The following is a 19,527-nucleotide window of genomic DNA, read 5'->3' as shown; positions in this document are numbered from 1 at the left end:
CTTGCTTTCATATCACATTTTTTTCCCCCCACAGGAAGGAAGCCATTTCAAGGTGCTATCCTCGAACCTAATCAGCTGACATTAGGCCATATAACCAGAAACTACTTCTCCATTTCCACACCTGCAAGTGTTTCTAAACCACAAGTTATCGTCAGCAATTCAGCACTGTACTCAGAATGAAACCCTTTTGGGAAATTCAGTGAAGGAGCCATGCAAGACAGGTCTTTTAAAAATTATATATATATATATATATATATATATATATATATATACACATACACAGAGAGAGAGAGAGAGAGAGAGAGAGAGAGAGAGAGAGAGAGAGAGCATGCTGGGTGCCTGGAATGAACTACCAGGAGTGGTAGTTGAGGCAAATACAGTGTAGGCATTTAAGGGGCTCAGAGGGATATATAATTATATTGAGAATGGAAGGACATGGACCAGAGAGACACATGATTGCACTGAGAATGGAGGGATATGGACCTGTGTAGGCAGAGGGGACTAGATTAGATTTTTAATTAATAGTTTGATTATTTTCGCACAACAGTGGGGGGGGGGGGGTCACATCTTGTGCTGTAGTGTTCATAAAGCTCAATTAGATAGAAATCAACTTAGCATTTAAAAATTCTTCTGAAAGCAGATACTAAGAATTTTACTGAATCTTTTCACGAATAAGACCAACTTAAGTATATTCAGATAGATGAGAAAATCATGTTTTGAGATGCTTCTGTTACATTAATGGAAGGTGCAACCTGCATCTATGTTTTCATAATCTGGAGACATGTTGCAAGTCTCAACAAATTATAGTGATGTACAGTAAATACATTAAACCATTTTTATATAATGTTCTGTTTGGACAATTGTTTTTTCTTTAATGTACAGAAGGCAGAAATTCATTGCACACTATAAATTTCTAGTTATGTCCAAATTCTTGAGTTGTATTGTCAATAAAAACAATGGCCAAGACATAGGAAATAAATCCTTTGCTTTCCTTTTCCCAGAGCTGAAATGATTGCCACAAGAGGACACAGGTTTAAGGTGCTGGGGAGTAGGTACAGAGGACATGTCAGGGGTAAGTTTTTTTTACTCAGAGAGTGGTGAGTGCGTGGAATGGGCTGCCAGCAACAGTGGTGGAGGCGGATACAATAGGGTCTTTTAAGAGACTTATAGATAGGTATATGGAGCTTAGTAAAATAGAGGGCTATAGGTAAGCCTAGTAATTTCTAAGGTAAGGACATGTTCAGAAAAAAATTTGTGGGCTGTAGGGCCTGTATTATGCTGTAGGCTTTCTATGTTTTCAAAATAGTGTAGGTGGTTTCAAATCCATCAAAAAAAATACAGGCAACACCTGGTCCACCAGACAGTTCTGCACCTATTGATATGGTGTTGATTAGTCAATATTGACGAGTGTTCAGTCTGTTTTTTGCTAAACTCCTTAAGCCTTTGGCACTATGAATGTTAATTGCAATGAGATACTGAAGCCTTTACTGACAAATAAGTGAGTAAATATCTCAAGCCACGTTAACATAGTTAAAATTTACTGTGGAGAGAACCATCAGGTGCATTATGCTTGGATTTCTGGAAGACAATTGCTAAAGTGTTCATGTAGAAAGAGAAGTGTGGTACAGATCAGTGCTGGGCCCTCAACGTCTTATAAATTTTATATAAATGACTCGGATGAAGACACTGAAGGCACGGCTGATAAATTTTCTGATGACACAAAGATAGTGTACGAAAGGTACTGTCGTTGTGGCCATCCCTCAAGGTCGAGGATAATGGTCTTCCTTCCGCTGATCTATTTATGGGCTCTCAAGTGGCTTATGAGTCCAGTCTTGGCTTTGAAAGTTCTTCCGCATGCAGGACAGGTAGTTCCAGATGGCAGATCGAGCTTTGCCTGTTGCTGCCTCTCTTTCCATTTTCTTCCTTTTTCTTCTAATTCTGCACATCTGTTGGCTTCGAAAGTTACTGTTCCTTCTCAGATGATGATTTGCCAGAGTTTCCTGCCCTTGGCATTGGTTTCCCAATTGTTGATGTCGATGTTACATTTTGGCTTTTATAAAGTCTTTGAATCTCTTCTGTTGTCTGCCTCTTATGTTTGCCTTCTTTAAGCTGGGAGTAGAAGACTTGTTTCGGCAGACATTCGTCTTTCATCCGAACAACATGACCGCTCCATCTTGGTTGGTTCTTGATGACGTAGGCTTGAATGCTTGTTGTTTTTACTTCATTTATTTTGGTTCTTCTATCTTCCCAGCTGATATTTAAGATGTTTCAAAGACAGCGTTGATGGAACTTTTCAAGTGCCTTCAGATGTCGTCAGTATGTTGTCCAGGTTTCTGATGCATACAGGAGCGTTGGGATTACCACTGCTTTGTACACTACCATTTTGGTGTCTGTTTGGATGTCATGATCATGAAAGACTCTTGTTTGGAGACATCCAAAAGCTGTTCCAGCGCATTTAAGACCATGTTGGATCTCGTCATTAAGGTCGACATTGGAGGAGAGGTGACTTCCAAGATACGGAAAGTGGTCCACGTTTTCCAGGGTTGTTTCGCCAAGTTGAATTGATGGTTCTATCCGATTTGTCTCAGTTGGTGATGGTTGGTAGATGATCTGAGTCTTCTTGGAATTGATGGCAAGTCCAAGTTTCGTGTATGTGCGGTTGAAGGCAGTCAGAATCTGTTGTAGGTGGTTTTCTGAGCGAGCTGCAACACTGTTGTCATCTGCGTATTGGAACTCGATGAGGGAACTCGTGAATGTCTTGTTTTTGGACTTGAGATAGGCAAGATTGAAAAGTCTGCCATCTGTTCTGTAGACAATTTTGATTCCTGGGGGTAGGTTGTCCTTGATGATGTGGATGATTGTCGCAATGAAGATGGTGAACAAGGTTGGGGCAATCACACATCCCTGCTTTACTCTTGATATGACTTGAAAAGGCTCACAGTTACTATTGCTGACCATGACTGTGGCAAGCATGCCATCGTGGAGGAGTCTCAAGATTTGAATGTACTTTTCAGGGCATCCATAGGTGGATAGGACATCCCAAAGGAGTTCCCTTGATACCGAGTCAAAGGCTTTGGTGAGGTCAATGAATGCCATGTACAAAGGTTAAGTTGTTTACGACATACTTCTTGTAGTTGTCGCATTGTGAAGATCATGTTGATTGCTCCACGTTATGGTCTAAAACTGGCTTGTGTCTCCGGAAGGATCTTCTCGGCTAAAGGCTTGAGCCAGTTGTTCATGATGCGGGTGAGGATCTTTCCTGCTGTTGCTAACAGGAAAATTCCGCGACAGTTTCCACATTCAGATCAATCGCCTTTCCTTTTGTAGATGGTAATGATTGCTGAGTCTCTAAAGTCTGCTGGTACGTCTTCATTTATCCAGATCTTGATGAGAAGTTGATGCAGTTGATAATGAAGTGGGTTACCTTCAATTTTGTAGACTTCGACTGGTATTCCATCAAGTCCAGCGGCCTTGTTGTTTTTCAAGGTTTTGATGGCTTCCTTGACTTCAAGTGTTGGTATTTTGCTCAGGGAGTCGTCAACAGGCTGTTTTGGAATGTTGTTAATCACATTCCTGTCAAATGAGACGGTTTGATTTAGAAGATCTTCAAAGTGCTCCCTCCAGCTAGAATTGACGTCAGCATTGCTCTTCAGGATGGTTGAACCATCTTTGCTTTTGAGAGGGGCAAGACCCTGAGTGGATGGGCCAAAAATAGCTTTAGTTGCATTGAAAAAGCCTCGAGTGTCGTTGGCATCTGCTAGTTGTTGGATTTCCTGAGCTTTCTTCCTCCACCATTGGTTTTTCAGGTTTCGGGTGCTCTTCTGGGCTGCAGCCTTGCATTCCTGATAACGTTTCCTTTTGGTAGCCAATTGTCGGTCATTTTGTAAGGTGATGAAAAGCTTTTCTCTTTTCGTCGATGAGTTGTTGGAGTAGTTTGTCGTTATCATCGAACCAATCCTGATGTTTTTTCGTCTTGAACCCAATTGTTTCTTTGCAGGAGGTGATGATAATGTTCAATTAATTCCAGTGTTCTTCTACAGATGGTGGGATTTGTTGAGGCAGTTGTTCTGAAGATTTTGTTGGAACTTCTGTACATGGTTGATGTCTTGAAGGATGTCAGCATTTAATTTCTTAGTAGTGTTCTGCTTTTGGTGTTTCCTTTTGGCTGAATCTTCATTTTCATGGTGGACGAGATTAGTCAACGGTCTGTCCAGCACTCATCGGCACCAGTAACAGCTCTTGTTATCAGTACATCTTGTTGGTCCCAAGATCGTACGATGATGTAGTTGATGAGGTGCCAGTGTTTGGAGTGTGGATGTTGCCAGCAGACTTTGTGCCTGTTTTTCTGGTGAAATAGGGTGTTTGTAATCACCAGATTGAGTTCAGTACATTTGGTGAGGAGGAATGTTCCATTGGCGTTGACCTTGCTGATAAATTGTCTGATGACACAAAGATAGTGCATGAAAAGTACAGTACATTACAACAGGGATACAGACAGGAATATAATGAAGAAAAATTGTGAAATTGCCCATTTTGGCAAGAAAATAATAAAGAAGCAATTATATCAATAGTGGCAGAGCAGAGATGCAGAGAGATCCTGGAATACAGTTCACTAAAGGTTTGAGCCTGCCACACCATAGGAAAAGATTAGATTCATTCCATTACTCACGTGCCCAGAGTCACCTGCTTAGCTTTAGTTTATCTACCTTACTGAGTTTAGTTTATGATCAGCTGCAGTTAAGTGGGAAGCTAAAACTCTTCTAGCGAATGAAGAAAAGCCACCAGAAAAACTCTAACCATCACTGTGACCAATCCAATCACTTTCAATTAAAATGGATCTTGTCTTTTGATCTAATTGTGTTTTTTTGGTAAAAATTTTATAATTTGTGTTATGTTTTTCTTGCAAGTGCTGCTTATCTGGTGCTATGTGCCTGTGATGCTGCTGTAACTAAGTTTTTCCATTGTACCCGTCTATGACAATAAACTTGACTGACTTTCTCCCTCAGCTTTCCAATCTTTAAATCATATTCCTTGGTTTTATTTCAACCTTTTGCCATTTGAGTGCCTTTAATTGATTTTGACAATTTCAGTGAAATTTCATCCAAACTATCTGGATATCCCTTCTCCAAAGAAAACAGGTTATTTGAAGGACAACACACTCAAAATGCTGGAGGAACACGGCAGTTCAGGCAGCTTATCTGGAGAGGATAAACAGTTGACATTTCAGGCAGAGATCCTTCTTCAGGACTGTGCTGGCAACTGATATTTTAATGCAAGGCCTTTTATTATAAACCTAGCATCACCTATCACCTGCCAGATTGTACTCCTTCCCTTCCTTCCTCCCCCCCCCCCCACCCTACTTTCTTATTCGAGCTTCTTTCTCCTTCCCTTCTAGTCCTGATGAAGAAACTTGGCCTGAAATGTCAACTGGTCATTGCTCTCCATAGATGCTGCCTGACCTGATGCATTCCTCTGGATTTCCAGCATCTGCAGAATCTCTTGTGTTTATGATTAATTGCTAACTCACTACCAGCTTGCACAATCAGCAATATCCTTGTTTTTTTTTTACAGCACACCTCTTACAGACTGAACTGCAATATTCCACACTGGATATTTAACTCCATATTTCACTGAAACAAAGCAGAACTGAGCAAATTTGTTAATTCCAGGTGACAGGCAGATTGTAGTGTTGTATACAAATTGGAGGAGTCAATACAAAGTTCAGTGTGGTTTGGGTGGGATTTTATAGGCAACAGGAAGTGTAATTGAAACCTACAGTGAGCATATTGCTGAACATCCATGTTGAACCCATTGGCCAGCATGGCACAGGGACTGCCACAGTCTCCACAATGTGTGTTGGGATCAGGCCCTCTCACCATCTAGACGTTCTTCAAGGAGCCACTAGAGCCAAATATTTAAATCCACCATCTGCCACTCACTAGTAAGCCATCCCCTATTGTAGTCCAAGAATTCTTGAGAGCCCTTTGGGATGCTGCTGTCATTCTTGCAACCAATGAGTCAGGCTCACCAATGCTCTCCACCTGAGGACACTGGGCCAACTTGCCCAGTCAAGTTGTGAGCCTTGTGCCTGCTCTGATTTCGACGCAGGTTTTTATTTCTGATGAGAAACCCTGACTTCTGGATTACAAGTGTTTAATCCTCGCACCTGCATGGGGACAACAATGGAAAGATGCACCACACTGCACTCCAATTTCAAATGCCCTAGTGAAATCACTTACATTGAGAATGCTGCCCAAATGAATCATTCTCAGGTCATTTGCAAGAGCATCCCCTCCCCCCACTGAATCAAATCTGTTAAACTTATTCATTTCATTATCACCGTCTTGTCAAACAGATGAAAGAGAATTTATCAACAGTGGAAAGCAAATGGAGGCAGGCTCTCAAGGCTGCTGCCCAAGCACAGTGGCTCCTGGATCATTGAACACAATCCAGACAGAAGGTGATCACTCTAGGAAATGCAAATGATCGAATGGAAGACAATAACGTAGAGCCTCAGTCCTCAGTGGACATAGAAATTAGAACAGTATAGCACAAGATTGGGCCCTTCAGCCCACAATACTGTGCTGAACTAATTAACTCAGTAATCAAATGCTCAACTGAACTAATCCTTTCTGCCCACACTATGTGCAAAAATTTCCATTTTCTCTCAACTACCTCTATCAATTTTGACTCCACTACCAGCCCAGGCAGCTCATTCCAACTGCCAACCACTCTTTGTGGAGAAGAAACTTGCCCTGTACATTTTCAAATAACTTAGCAACACACACAAAATGCTGGAGGAACTCAGCAGGCCAGGCAGCATTTATGGAAAAGAGTACAGTCGACGTTTCGGGCTGAAACCCTTCAGCAGGACTGGCGAAAAAAAGATGAGGAGTCATATTTAGAAGGGAGGAGAGGAAGAAACACTAGGTGATAGGTGAAACTAGGAGGGGTGAGGGATGAAGTAAAGAGCTGGGAAGTTTAAAGTTCAAAGTCTTTACACCACTCAGCCAAGTATTCAATGTCAATGAGACCAAGGAACTGATTGTAGACTTCAGGAAAGGGAGCAATAATCAGAGGTGGATGGGGTCAGTAATTTTTAATTCTTGGGATGTCACCATCTCAGAGGACAGGTCATGGACCCATCATATAAATATTATTGCGAAGAAAGCACAACAGCACCTCTACTTCCTCAGGACTCTGCGGAGGTTTAGCATGTTATCAAAAACCTTGGCAAACTTCTATAGATGTGTGCTGCAAAGTGTGCTGATTGGCTGCATTACAGTCTGGTATGGGAACACTAATGCCTTTGAACAGAAAATCATACAAATGGTAGTGGATTCAGCCCAGTATATTATAGGCAAAACCATCCCAATCATTGAGCACATCTACATGAAACATTACCATAGAAAAGCAGCATCCATCTTCAACGATCCTCACCACCCCTGCCATATGCTTTTCTCGCTACTGCCATCAGATAGAAGGTACAAGTGCCTCAGGACTTGCACTGCCGGGTTGAAGAACAGTTCCTACCCCTCAACCACCAGGCTCTTACAAAAGGGGACAGCTACACTCACTTAAGGACTCATTCCTCACATGGCTCATCCTTTTGCTCTTCACATACTTTAAGAATGCATTGGGGTTTTCCTTAATCCTGCTCACCAAGACCTTCTCATGGGCCTTTCTAGTTTTCCTAATTTCATTCTTAAGCTCCTACCTGGAAACCTTGCAATTTTCTAGAACTTTAACAATAGCTAATTTCTTGAACCTTTCATAAGCTTTATCTCTCTTCTTAACTAGATTTTTTACATTCTTGTAACACTATAATTCTTCTACCCTACCATCCTTTTCCTGGCTGAATGGAACATACCCATGCAGAACATCATGCCAACATTCCCTGAACATTTTCCACATTTCCGCCATGCATTTCCCCGAGAACATTTGCTCCCAATTTATGCTCCCAAGTTTCTGCCTAATAGCATCATATTTCATCCTACCCCTATTAAAATGTTTTCCCAAATTGTCTGCTCCTATCCCTCTCCAGCACTATGGTAAAGGTGATAGTGTTGTAATCACTACCTCCAAAACACTCTCCTACTGAGATATCTGACACCTGACCAGGTTCATTACCCAATACCAGTCAGTACAACCTCTCCTCTAGTTGGCGTATCTACATTTTGCATCAGGAAACCTTCCTGAACAGACCTAACAAACTCTACCTCATTCAACCCCCTTGCTCTAAGGAGATGCCAGTCAATATTAAGAAAGTTAAAATTTCCCATCACAACAACCTTATTATTATTGCATCATTCCAGAATCTGCCTCCTTATCTGCTCCTCGACATCTCTATAACTTTTGGGGGGGGGGGGGGGGCGTTCTATGAAAAAAAACACCCAGCAGAGTTATGGAGAGTTATGGCCCCCATCCTACTTCTGACAGCTACTCATACTGATTCAGTGAACTATCCCTCGATGACTTCCTCCTTTTCTGCAGCTGTGACACTATCCCTGATTAGCAATGCCATGCCCCCACCTCTTTTGCCTCCCTCCCTGTCCTTTTTGAAACATCCAAAGCCTGGCAGACTCAGCAGCCATTCCTGCCCCTGAGACATCCAAGCCTCTGTAATGGCCACAACCTCATAGTACCATGCACACTCTAGGTTCATCTGCCTTGTTTATGATACTTAAAATAAGCACATCTCAAACCATCTGACCGTGCATCTTTGCTCAATCACCTCACAAACTGCCTACAAGCTGCCAACCGGCCCATCCTCTGCCTCTTCACTTCAGCTCCCACTCCAGTCCGGATCTAGTTTAAACCCTCCCAATAGCATTAGCAAACCTCCCTCCCAGGATTTTGGTTCCTCTCCAGTTCATGTGCAACCTGTCCCACGTGTATAGGTCACTCTACCCCAGAAAAGGTTCCAATGATCCAAGAACTTGAAACCCTGCACCATCTCCTCAGCCACTCATTCATCTGTGCTATCTTTCTGTTCTGACCTTCCCTAAGCTCATTCCACTGGGAGTAATCCAGAGATACCACTTTGAAGGTCCTGCTCTTCAGCCTCCTTCCTAACTCCCTAAATTTACTGCACAGGACCTCTACCCCTCTCCAGCCTATGTCACTGATGCCAACATGTACCACAACCTATGGCTGTTCACCCTCCCCTTCAAGAATATTCTGCAACCACATAGAGACATCCTGGAGCCCAGCACCCAGGAGGCAACACACTATCCTGACATCTCTTTTGCTGCCGCAGAATCGCCTACCTGTCCCCTGAACTATCGAGTCCCCTATGACTATTGCTCCACCTGATTTCAGCCTACCTTACTGAGGCTCAGACTGACCACAGTGCTATTGGTCTGACTGCTGTTGCCTTGCCCAGATAGGTCATCCCCCTCATCAGTATCCAAAGGTGGTATACCTCTTGCTGAGGAATTTGGCCACAGTGGGGCCCTGCTTGGTCTTCCTTCACCCTTTACCCCTCTACGTACTCGACCATCTACTCCCTGAATTCCACACTCTTGATGTAACCACCTGCTCAAAAGTCATATCTATCAATTGCTCTGCCTCCTGGATGATCTTTAGTTCATCCAACTTCAGCTCCAGCTCCTTAATGCAGTCTTTCAGGAGATGGAGTTGGCTGCATTTCCTGCAGGTGTAATCATCAGGGCAACCATCAGGTTCCATGAATTCCCACATCCTACAGGGGTATTCCACTGCCATATCTGCCTTCCTGCCTACACTGTACAATGGGCAACCAAGTCCAAGTCAGCAATAATGAAAGGAAAAACCTACCCTTCTTACCCCTTTTGTTGGCCTCAGCTTCTTCTCTTTGAAGCCTCTTAAGTCAAAGCCTCCAAGTTCCCAATCTGATTCCAGTCCCCACGCTGATAGACCCCATCTCTCTTTTATGATTCAAAAAAATAAGAAAAACCCCTACACAAGGAGAAAGAACTCACCAGGTTTAGTGGTGCCGCTGATGCCTTTGAGGCTTCCCATGCCTGCACACTGGCTCTTTATTGATTACAGCTCAGTATTTAGCACAATCAGCTCCTCAAAACTAATCAGTAAACTCCAAGACCTGGACCTCAATAACCTCTTGTGCAATTGGATTCTGGATTTCCTCACTTGTAGACCCTGGTTAGTCTGGATTTGCAAAAACATCTCCTCCACAATCAGCATAGGAGTACCACATGGACGGATACCTAGCTCTCTGCTCTCCTCACTTTACACCTATGACTGTGTAGCCAAGTACAGGTCCAACACCATATAAAAGGTTACTGATGACACCACTGTCATGGGCCATATCAAAGTAGGTGATGAAAGAGCATACAGGAGGGTGATTAAAAATTCAACTGAGTGGTGTAATAACAACAACGACCTCTCACTCAATGTCTATAACACCAAGGAACTGACTGCAGACCTCAGGAGAGGGAAACCAGAGGTCTATAAGACAGTACTCAGAGGATCAGAGGTTGAGAGGGTTAGTAACTTTAAATTCCTGGGTGTCACTGTCTCAGAAGACCTGGCCTGGACCCATCATATAAATAAATTGCAAAGAAGTCATGACAGCACCTCTACTTCCTCAAGGAGTCTGCAGAAATTTTGCACATCATCAAAATCCTTGGCAAATTTTGATTGGTGTGTGGAGGAATTTGTGCTGACTGACTGCATTATGGCTGATATGGGAATACCAATGCCTTTGAGCAGAAAATCCTACAAAAGGTAGCACATTCAGCCCAGTACACCATGGGTAAAACCCTTCCAACCAAATTGAGCACATCTACATAAAATTTTGCCATAGGAAAGCAGCATCTATTATCAAATATCGTCACCAACCAGTTCTTTTCCCACTGCTGCTATCAGATAGAAAGTACAAGTACCTCTGGTACTCGCGCCACCAGGTTCAAGAACAGTTACTACCCCTCAACCATCAGGCTCTTGAACAAAAAAGGATAACTATACTCATTTAAGCACTCTTTATCTGGTTATTTCATGTTCATTATTTATTGCTATTTATTTATATCCGTGTTTGCACAGTTTGGTGTCCGTTGATCTCATTTACAGTTCTATAGATTTTCTAAGTACTTCCACAGAAAAATAATCTCAGGGTTTATGTGGTGACATGTATGTACTCCGATAATAAATTTTACTTTACTTTGACTTTGAAACCTCACCCAAAAATTTCTAGTGTATCCAGAAGGAATGAGAAAGTTGAGATTTCAGGGTTTGGGCAATTTGAAATGAACATCTAATTAGAGAGGGAGGGAACAAGAGAGTTTTACTTACAGTTAAACACCAGAGTAGGACCAAACAATTATATTATGATTATGTTATATTTCAGCATTTGCATTCACTACATGAAACCATAACAACTCTTGTACCTGCAGGTCCTGAACTTGGTTCTTTACAAGGTGTCATCTTTGTTGTATCTGCAAAAGGCAAACGAGAAACCTGTTAAAGTGAGAAAAGTCTTTTGGGTTGCCTGAGCATTGCAAAGTTTCCCATGGAAATTAATTTGCATTTTCTAATCCTAGTATATTTCTCCCTTATGAGCCAACAGCATGCAGAAGGGTCTCCCATGCGGGCTGGACATTTTCCAGGAGCGTTCATCAGTGCCGGACACTTGCGTTCATGACATTCCATTTTATGCAGCAAATTGCCATGTTACAAAATGATTGCTGAATAAGATCAAAGTCTCATATCTTCTGAGGATAGTTTTAGCAACCTAGGGCTTTTTTTCTTTGGAGCAAAAGAGGATGAGAGGTGACATGATAGAAGTATATAAGATTTATCCATTTAGAGATACAGCATGGAACAGGCCTTCCCAACCGAATGAGCAGTGCCCTAGAACAGCAACCTAGTTAACCTTTGCCTAATCACAGAAAAATTTATAATGTCCAATTCACCTACTAACTGGTGTGTCTTTAGACTGTGGGAGGAAAATGGAACTCATTGGAGGGGCATAATTTTAACATTATTGGAGGAACAAATGGGGTGGGGGGGGTGTGGATGCCTGAGGCAAGTTATTTCTTTTTTTTTAAAAAGAGCCGTGATTAGAGGGTTAGATTGATTTTAGTAGGTTAAATGGTCAGCACAACATAGTGGACAGAAGGGCCTGTCCTGTACTTTTCAGCCCATCTCCAGTTTCTTATGACAAATGTTTAAAAAGGAAATTAAAAAGAAAATCAGTGCTTCCATGATTTTTCTCACACAACAGTGCACCAGAGATTAGTTCCCAGTTCCTCCAGGTCAAACCTGCTGAGTCGGAAAATGCTTGTAACACTGCTTAACTCTGGATTTTCTATCTCTTCATCTCACTCACACTATCTCCATCACCTGGCAAATACCCATTAACTTAAAAATATCTCAACTGGGGGAAAGAGAGAGAAAATTAACTTCTACCAAAACAGCAAGGCAAATATTTCCTGTTGCTTTGCTTTACCACAATAGTTATTTCAGCAGTCTCCCAGACGGAGAGCAAATGAGGCCAATGCAAATAACCAATGAAAACACCTCTATTTAAATTTATAGCATTACAGGCTCAATCTATGAGCCAGTAAGAAGGTCAATACATATGTTTCAAAACGTACAATGTCCAGACAGTAGAGTCACCTGCAGCTTACACAGGATGGATGAATGGAAGGTGGCACAGTTAGTACAGCCACTGCCTCACACTGCCAGAGACTTGGCCAGGTTTCAACCTTGACCCTGTGCACTGTGTGGAATTTGCATGCTCTTCCTGTGACCATGTGGTTTTTACCGAGGTCTCATATTTCCTGTGGGCTTGGAAATTGTATCCAGCATGTAGTGGAAATGGTAGAATCTGCGGGAGTTGAGGAGAATGTGGAGAGAGTAAATAAGTGGTCAGTCAGTATGGACTTATTGGGCTCTTTCTGTGCTGCAACTCCAAACAAACTATCATGTACTGTTAGCTCTTGAAAAGATGCATAGTGCTAAGATCTTGACTATTAATTTAACACATTTTAATTTTTCCATTGTGAAACAGTGATCTCCCACTTGGCAGTGGTTTTGCAGATGATAAACCACACGGAAGTTGTACCTCACAGACGGAAGAATCTGATGTGTGACAACACAACGACATGATACACCCATTAATAATATGTTTATTGCGCAATTATTGGCAAAGCTTTAACCTAATATTGAGTAACTGACCACAGATTATGGACTATAACGAAAATATTATCCAAGTGACTAAGTCAGCTAACTTTGAACATCAACGTTATTTAGTTGAAGATTCTCAGTCATATTTCTTTTCACATTCTCCTTATCCTTCTGTCACTTCAGACCTCTCTACAGTGATCATCCATTTGGAAATTGTTCAATTCATTTGTGTATGATTTCAGCATTCTCATTGATTCCTGCATGGACTGGAGATGCTCTGTATTACTATGCCTAAATATTAGTCAATATCAGAAAATATGATAGCTGACAGTCATCTAACATGGGTTTGACCACATCTCTCAGTCTTAGTACCCATGGTAACATTCATTTAGAACAGAGATGAGGACGAATTTCTTTATCCAGAGGGTGATGAATCTGTGGAATTCTTTGCCACAGATGGCTGTGGAGGCGGTATATTTAAAACAAAGGTTGATAGGTTCTTGACTAGTAAGGGCATCAAAGAGTACAAGTTGAACAATCAATGTCAAAGCTGTGTGAAAAGAGCTACCTTTTAATTAGGAGAGTGATCGAGATTTTAAAGGCAGAGTTTTGTAACAGTTTCTCTGAGTTGAGTAGTGACCAATCAGGAACAGGGATTCATTAGAAAAGAGCCAATAAAAATAACATATGCAAGTGGAGCAGCCATTCTTTGAGTGTGCCAGTCTATAAAGTGCCTTTGGCTCATCAGGCTGAGGCAAGATCAGACCTGGGTGAGGTAAAGTATCTTAATTTACTCATTCTCTGCTCTTATTGAAGATCTTAAGATATAGGAGCAGAATTAGGCCATTTGGCCCATTGAGTCTGCTCCGCAATTTCATCATGGCTGATCCAATTTTTCCTCTCAGCCCCAATCTCCTGCCTTTTCCCAGTATCCCTTCATGCCCTGACCAATCAAGAATCTATTAACCTCTGCCTTAAATATACATAAAGACTTGGCCTCCACAATTACCTGTAGCAAATAATTCCACAGGTTCACCACTCTAAGCTAAAAAAAAAAATTCTTCTCATCTCCATTCCAAAAGAACGCCACTCCCAGGTTGTGTCCTCTGGTCTTACACTCTCCCACCATAGAAGACATCTCCACATCCACTCTTGCAAGACCTTTCACCATTCAATAGGTTTCAATGAGGTCACCACTCATTCTTCTGAATTCCAGCAAATACAGGCCCAGAGCCATTCCTCACATGTCAGGGCACAGTAGTTCAGTGAGAATGGCTCCAGAGGCAGTGTCTTCTGCTCTGTGTGGGATGTGAAAAGTCTGGGAGACCTCCAGTCTCCCAAATAAACACATCAGCACCAGGTGCGCTGAGTTACAGCTCCTGAGAGAACATAATAAGGAACTAGAGCTGCAGCTCAATGACCTTCGACTCATATGGGGGAATGAGGAGGCAATAGGCAGGAGTTATAGGGAGGTAATCAACCCTAGGTTACAGGAAAAAGGTAATTGGGAGACTGTCAAAAGGAGGGGAAGTGCATAGCCAGTGCAGACTCCCCTGGTGGCTGATCCCCACAATAATAATAATTATACACCTTTAGGTACTATTGAAGGGGCAACCTACCGGGGTGGATCTAGTGACCAGGTCTCTGGCACTTAGTCTGGTGGCTCAGAAGAGAAGAAAGGTGAAGAAGCATGCAGTACTGATTCCCTAGTCAGAGGAACAGAGGCAAGGTTCTGTGCATGGGCATGATAGAGACACTCAGGTGATATGTTGCCTCCCCTGGTGACAGGATCAAGGCTGTCGCAGATGAGGTCCATGGCATTCTCAAGGGTGAGGGCGAGCAGCCAGAAGTCTTGGTACAAATTGTCACCAATGACATCAGTAGACAAGATGAGGAGGTATTGAAGAGAGATTTTAGGGAGTTAGGTAGAAAGTAGAGAAACTGGACCTCCAAGGTAGTAATCTCTAGATTGCTGCCTGTGCTACATGCCAGTGAGGGCAAGAATAAGATGATTTTGCAGGTGAATGCATGGCAGAGGAATAAGGAATTGGTGCAGGGGGAAAGAGTTCACATTCATGAATCACTGGGATCTTTTCTGGGGAAGGGTCAATCCGTACATACGGGACGGGCTTGCAGCCAAGTTGGCTCGAGTTGTTCAGATGAGTTTAAACTAATTTGGCAGAGGGAGAGGAACAGCAGTGACAGTACCGAAGATGAAGTAGTTAATTTACAAACAGAGGCAATGTGTAGTGAGATTCCTAGCAAGGAGAGGCTGATGATAGGGCAAAATTGCAGTCAACAGGATGAGTTGCCACATTTAAGGTGGAAAAAAAAAATCGCAAAGGGCGAATACAGGACTGAAGGTGTTATACTTGAATGTGCATAGTACACGGAATAAGGTAGATGAACTTGTAGCACAATTGCAGATTGGCAGGTATGATGTTGAAGGCATCACTGAATCATGACTGAAAGATTATAGCTGGAAGGCTTAATGTCCAAGGATACACATTGTATCAAAAGGACAGGCAGGAAGGTAGAGGGGGCAGCATTGCTCTGTTGGTAAGAAATGAAGTCAGATCATTAGAAAGACATGACATAGGATCGGAAGGTATTGAGTCATTGTGATACAGCTAAGAAACTGCAACAGTAAAAAGATCCTTATGGAAGTTATATACAGACCCCTAAACAGAAGGAAGGATGTGGTCTACAAATTACAATGTGAGATAGAAAATACATGCCACAAGGGCAATCTTACAATAGTCATGGGGGGACTTCAATATGCAGGTAGATTGGGAAAATCAGGTTGGTGCTGGATTCCAAGAGGGGGATTTTCTAGAATGCCTTCGAGATGGCTTTTTAGAGCAGCTTGTGGTTGAGCACACCAGGGGATCAGCTATTTTGAATAGGGTGTTATGCAATGAACCATAATTGATTAGAGAGCTTAAGGTAAAAGGACCCTTAAGGGTAAGAGATCACAATATGACCGAATTCATCCTGAATTTGAGGAGGGGAAGTTAAAGTCAGATGTATTAATATTACAGTGCAGTAAAAGGAACTACAGAGGCATGAGAGAAAAGTTGGCCAGAACGGATTGAAAAAGAACTTTGGCAGGGATGATGGCAGAGCAGCAATGGCTAGAATTTTTGGAAACAATTTAGAAGGTACAAGATATATACATCCTAAAGAGGTAGTAATATTCTAAAGGCAAGATGCCAAAGCCAACATAAAAGTCAAAGAGAGGGCATATAATAGAGCAAAAATTAGTGGGAAGATAGAGGATTGGGAAGCTTTTAAAAACCAACAGAAGGCAACTAAAAAGGTCATTAAGAAGGTAAAGATGGAATATGACCGTTAGCTAGCCAATAACATGAAAGAGAATACCAAAAGTTTCTTTGGAAACAAAGCGTAAAAAGAGGCAAGAGTGGATATCGGACCGCTGAAAAATGATGTTGCAGAGGTAGTAATGGGGGACATGGAAATAGCGGATGAACTGAATAAGGATATTGTACGAGTCTTTGAGGTGGCTGCAGAGATTAGTAATGATCTTTCAAGAATCACCAGATACTGGAATGGTTCTGGAAGTCTGGAATGTTGCAAATGTCACTCCACTCTTCAAGAAGGGAGAGAGGCAAAAGAAAGGAAATTATAGACCAGTTAGTCTGACCTCAGTGGTTGGGAAGATGTTGGAGTCGATTGTTAAGGATGTGGTTTCAGGGTACTTGGAGGAACATGACAAAATAGCCCATAGTCAGCATGATTTCCTCAAGGGAAAATCTTGTCTGACAAGTCTGTTGGAATTTTTTTTAGAAGAAATAACAAGCAAAATAGACAAAGGATCAGTTCATGTTAAATACTTGGATTTTCAGAAGGCCTTTGACAAGGCACCACACGAGGGCTGCTTATCAAGCTACGAGTCCATGGTATTCCAACATGGATAAATTAGTGGCTGATTGACAGGCAGCAAAGAGTAGGAATAAAGGGAGCCTTTTCTAGCTGGCTACTGGTGTTCCATGGTGTCTGTGTCAGGACGGAGTCTTTTTACGCTGTATGTTAATGACTTAGATGATGGAATTGATGGCTTTTTTGCAAAGTTTGCAGACGGTATGGAGATAGGTGGAGGAGCAGGCAGTTTTGAGGAAATAGAGAGGCTACAGAAGTACTCAGATTAAAATGAGCAGAAAAGTGGCAGATGGGATACACTGTCGAGAAGTGTACGGTCATGCATTTTGGTCGAAGAAATAAAAAGGTAGACTATTTTCCAAATGGAGAGAAAATACAACAATCTGAGGCGCAAAGGGACTTGGAAGTCCTTGTGCACGATTCCCTAAAAGTTAATTTGCAGATTGAGACTGAGTTGCAGAAGGCAAATGTGATGTTAGCTTTCATTTCAAGAGGACTAGAATACAAAAGCAAGGATGTAATGTTGAGACTTTATAAAGCACTGGTGAGATCTCACTTGGAGTATTGTGAGCTGTTTGGAGCACCTCATCTTCGAAAGGATGTGCTGAAACTGGACAGGGTTCAAAGGAGATTCATGAAATTTATTCAAAGATTGAATGGCTTGTCAGATGAAGAGCATGATAGGTCTGGGCCTGTATTCACTAGAATTCAGAAGAATGAGGGTTAGATGTTTCCTATGGTAGGAGAGTCCAAGACTAGAGGACACAGCCTCAGAACAGAGGGGTATTCTTTTAGGACGGAGATGAGAAGGAATTTTTTTAACCAAAGGGTGGTGAACCTGTGAAATTTGTTGTCACAGGCAGCAGTGAAGAGCAAATCTTTATGTCTATTTAAGGCAGAGTTTGATAGATCTTGATTAGTCAGGGATGAAGGGATACAGTGGGGGGGACTGCAAAAGATTGGGGCCGAGAGGAAAATTGGATTAGCCATGATGAAATGGATTAGCCAAGTGCGATGGGCCAAATGGCTTAATTTTGCTCCTATGGTCATGGGGCAGTTGGCTCAGTGGGCTGGAAGGGCCTGGTCAATATAATTGAATTGAAAACTATTGGCCTTCAAAGTTTAACTTCATATTATGTTGAAAATGGAATTTGTTTCTTTCAGATGCAATATGGAAGTAAATTCATTAGAACTGGTCACTCCTGAAAGACCTTAATCAATGCAATATAGCTTTAAGTTGACAGTTGTCAATACACCAATAATGGAGTGGTTATATAGCCATTGTAGTCAGCCTTTAGAAATGAGTCTACAAGAACAAGAAATATTGCAAGGAAAACCCCTGTGGCGGATGGCTTTGGGATTCAAAGGTCTATAGTCAGTTATTTTTTCTCATGTATTTTACACTCACCCTGGGTCATTTCTTAAATTACTCACCATAGCACAAAACTGAAAGAAATCTGTCTCAGCTGCACTTGTGTCAAAACAGATTGACACCCCAAATGTGAATATGTTTAACACAAGGAGAAATGTAAGTGGCACATTGGTATTCAAATAATGCAAAGACAGATAAAACATTTTAAAAGCCATTGGAAAAAATTCCCATTCTGCTGGATTGAGTTGGCAAAGATACGTCCAGCGGCACAAAGATACACTTTGGTACACCTACTTGATAATACAAGTATCTAATCAGCCAATCATGTGACAGCAACTTAATGCATAAAAGCATGTAGACATGGTAAAGAGGTTCAGTTGTTGTTCAGACCAAGCATCAGAATGTTAAAGAAATGTGATCTAAGTGACTTTGACGGTGGATTAATTGTTGGTGCCAGACAGGGTGGATTGAGCATCTCAGAAACTGCAGATTTATTGGGATTTTCATGCACAATAATCTCTAGAGTTTACAGAAAATGGTGCGAAAACAGAACAAAAAAGGAACATCTATTGAGTGGCAGTTCTCTGGACAAAAATGTTTGTTATTGAGAGAGGTCAGAGGAGAATGGCCAGATTAGTTCAAGCTGACAGGAAGGTGATAATAACACAAATACCCACCCGTTACAACACTGGTGTGCAGAAGAGCATCTCTGAATGCACAACACGTCAAACCTTCAAGTGGGTATCAGTAATTATGCGATACAAGATGTGAGAACCAAAAGGCAATGGAGAGGATATTGTAAATTAAAACTGTTCCTCCCAGATTATGGAAGGGCTCCTCTCCCATGAACTCTTCATAACCTAGACCATTTGATAAGGTACCCCATGTAAGGCTTATTGAGAAAGTAAGGAGGCATGGAATCCAAGGGGACCTTGCTTTGTGGATCCAGAACTGGCTTGCCCACAGAAGGCAAAGAATGGTTGTAGATAGGTCATATTCTGCATGGAAGTCGATCACCAGTGGAGTGCCTCAGGGATTTGTTTGGACCTCTTCTCTTCGTGATTTTTATAAATGACCTGGATGAGGAAGTGGAGGGATGGGTTAGTAAATTTGCAGATGACACAAAG

At 41.9% G+C, this 19,527-nt stretch overlaps 1 protein-coding gene across 13 annotated transcripts in view; it reads right to left on the bottom strand.

The window, feature by feature from the left end:
* Nucleotides 1-19,527, bottom strand: part of hivep3b (HIVEP zinc finger 3b) — a 696,153-nt gene that overhangs the window by 100,843 nt on the left and 575,783 nt on the right. For all 13 annotated transcript variants that reach the window (XM_073034355.1, XM_073034359.1, XM_073034361.1 and 10 more), the window contains one exon: nucleotides 11,388-11,435. The gene's annotated coding sequence lies outside the window, so the exon portion shown is untranslated. The remainder of the gene's footprint in view (nucleotides 1-11,387; nucleotides 11,436-19,527) is intronic.

Source organism: Hemitrygon akajei, chromosome 32, assembly GCF_048418815.1.
Source record: "Hemitrygon akajei chromosome 32, sHemAka1.3, whole genome shotgun sequence".
Taxonomy (NCBI): domain Eukaryota; kingdom Metazoa; phylum Chordata; class Chondrichthyes; order Myliobatiformes; family Dasyatidae; genus Hemitrygon; species Hemitrygon akajei.
Note: the sequence above shows the minus strand (reverse complement) of the source record. Positions and strands in the feature narration are given on the sequence as shown.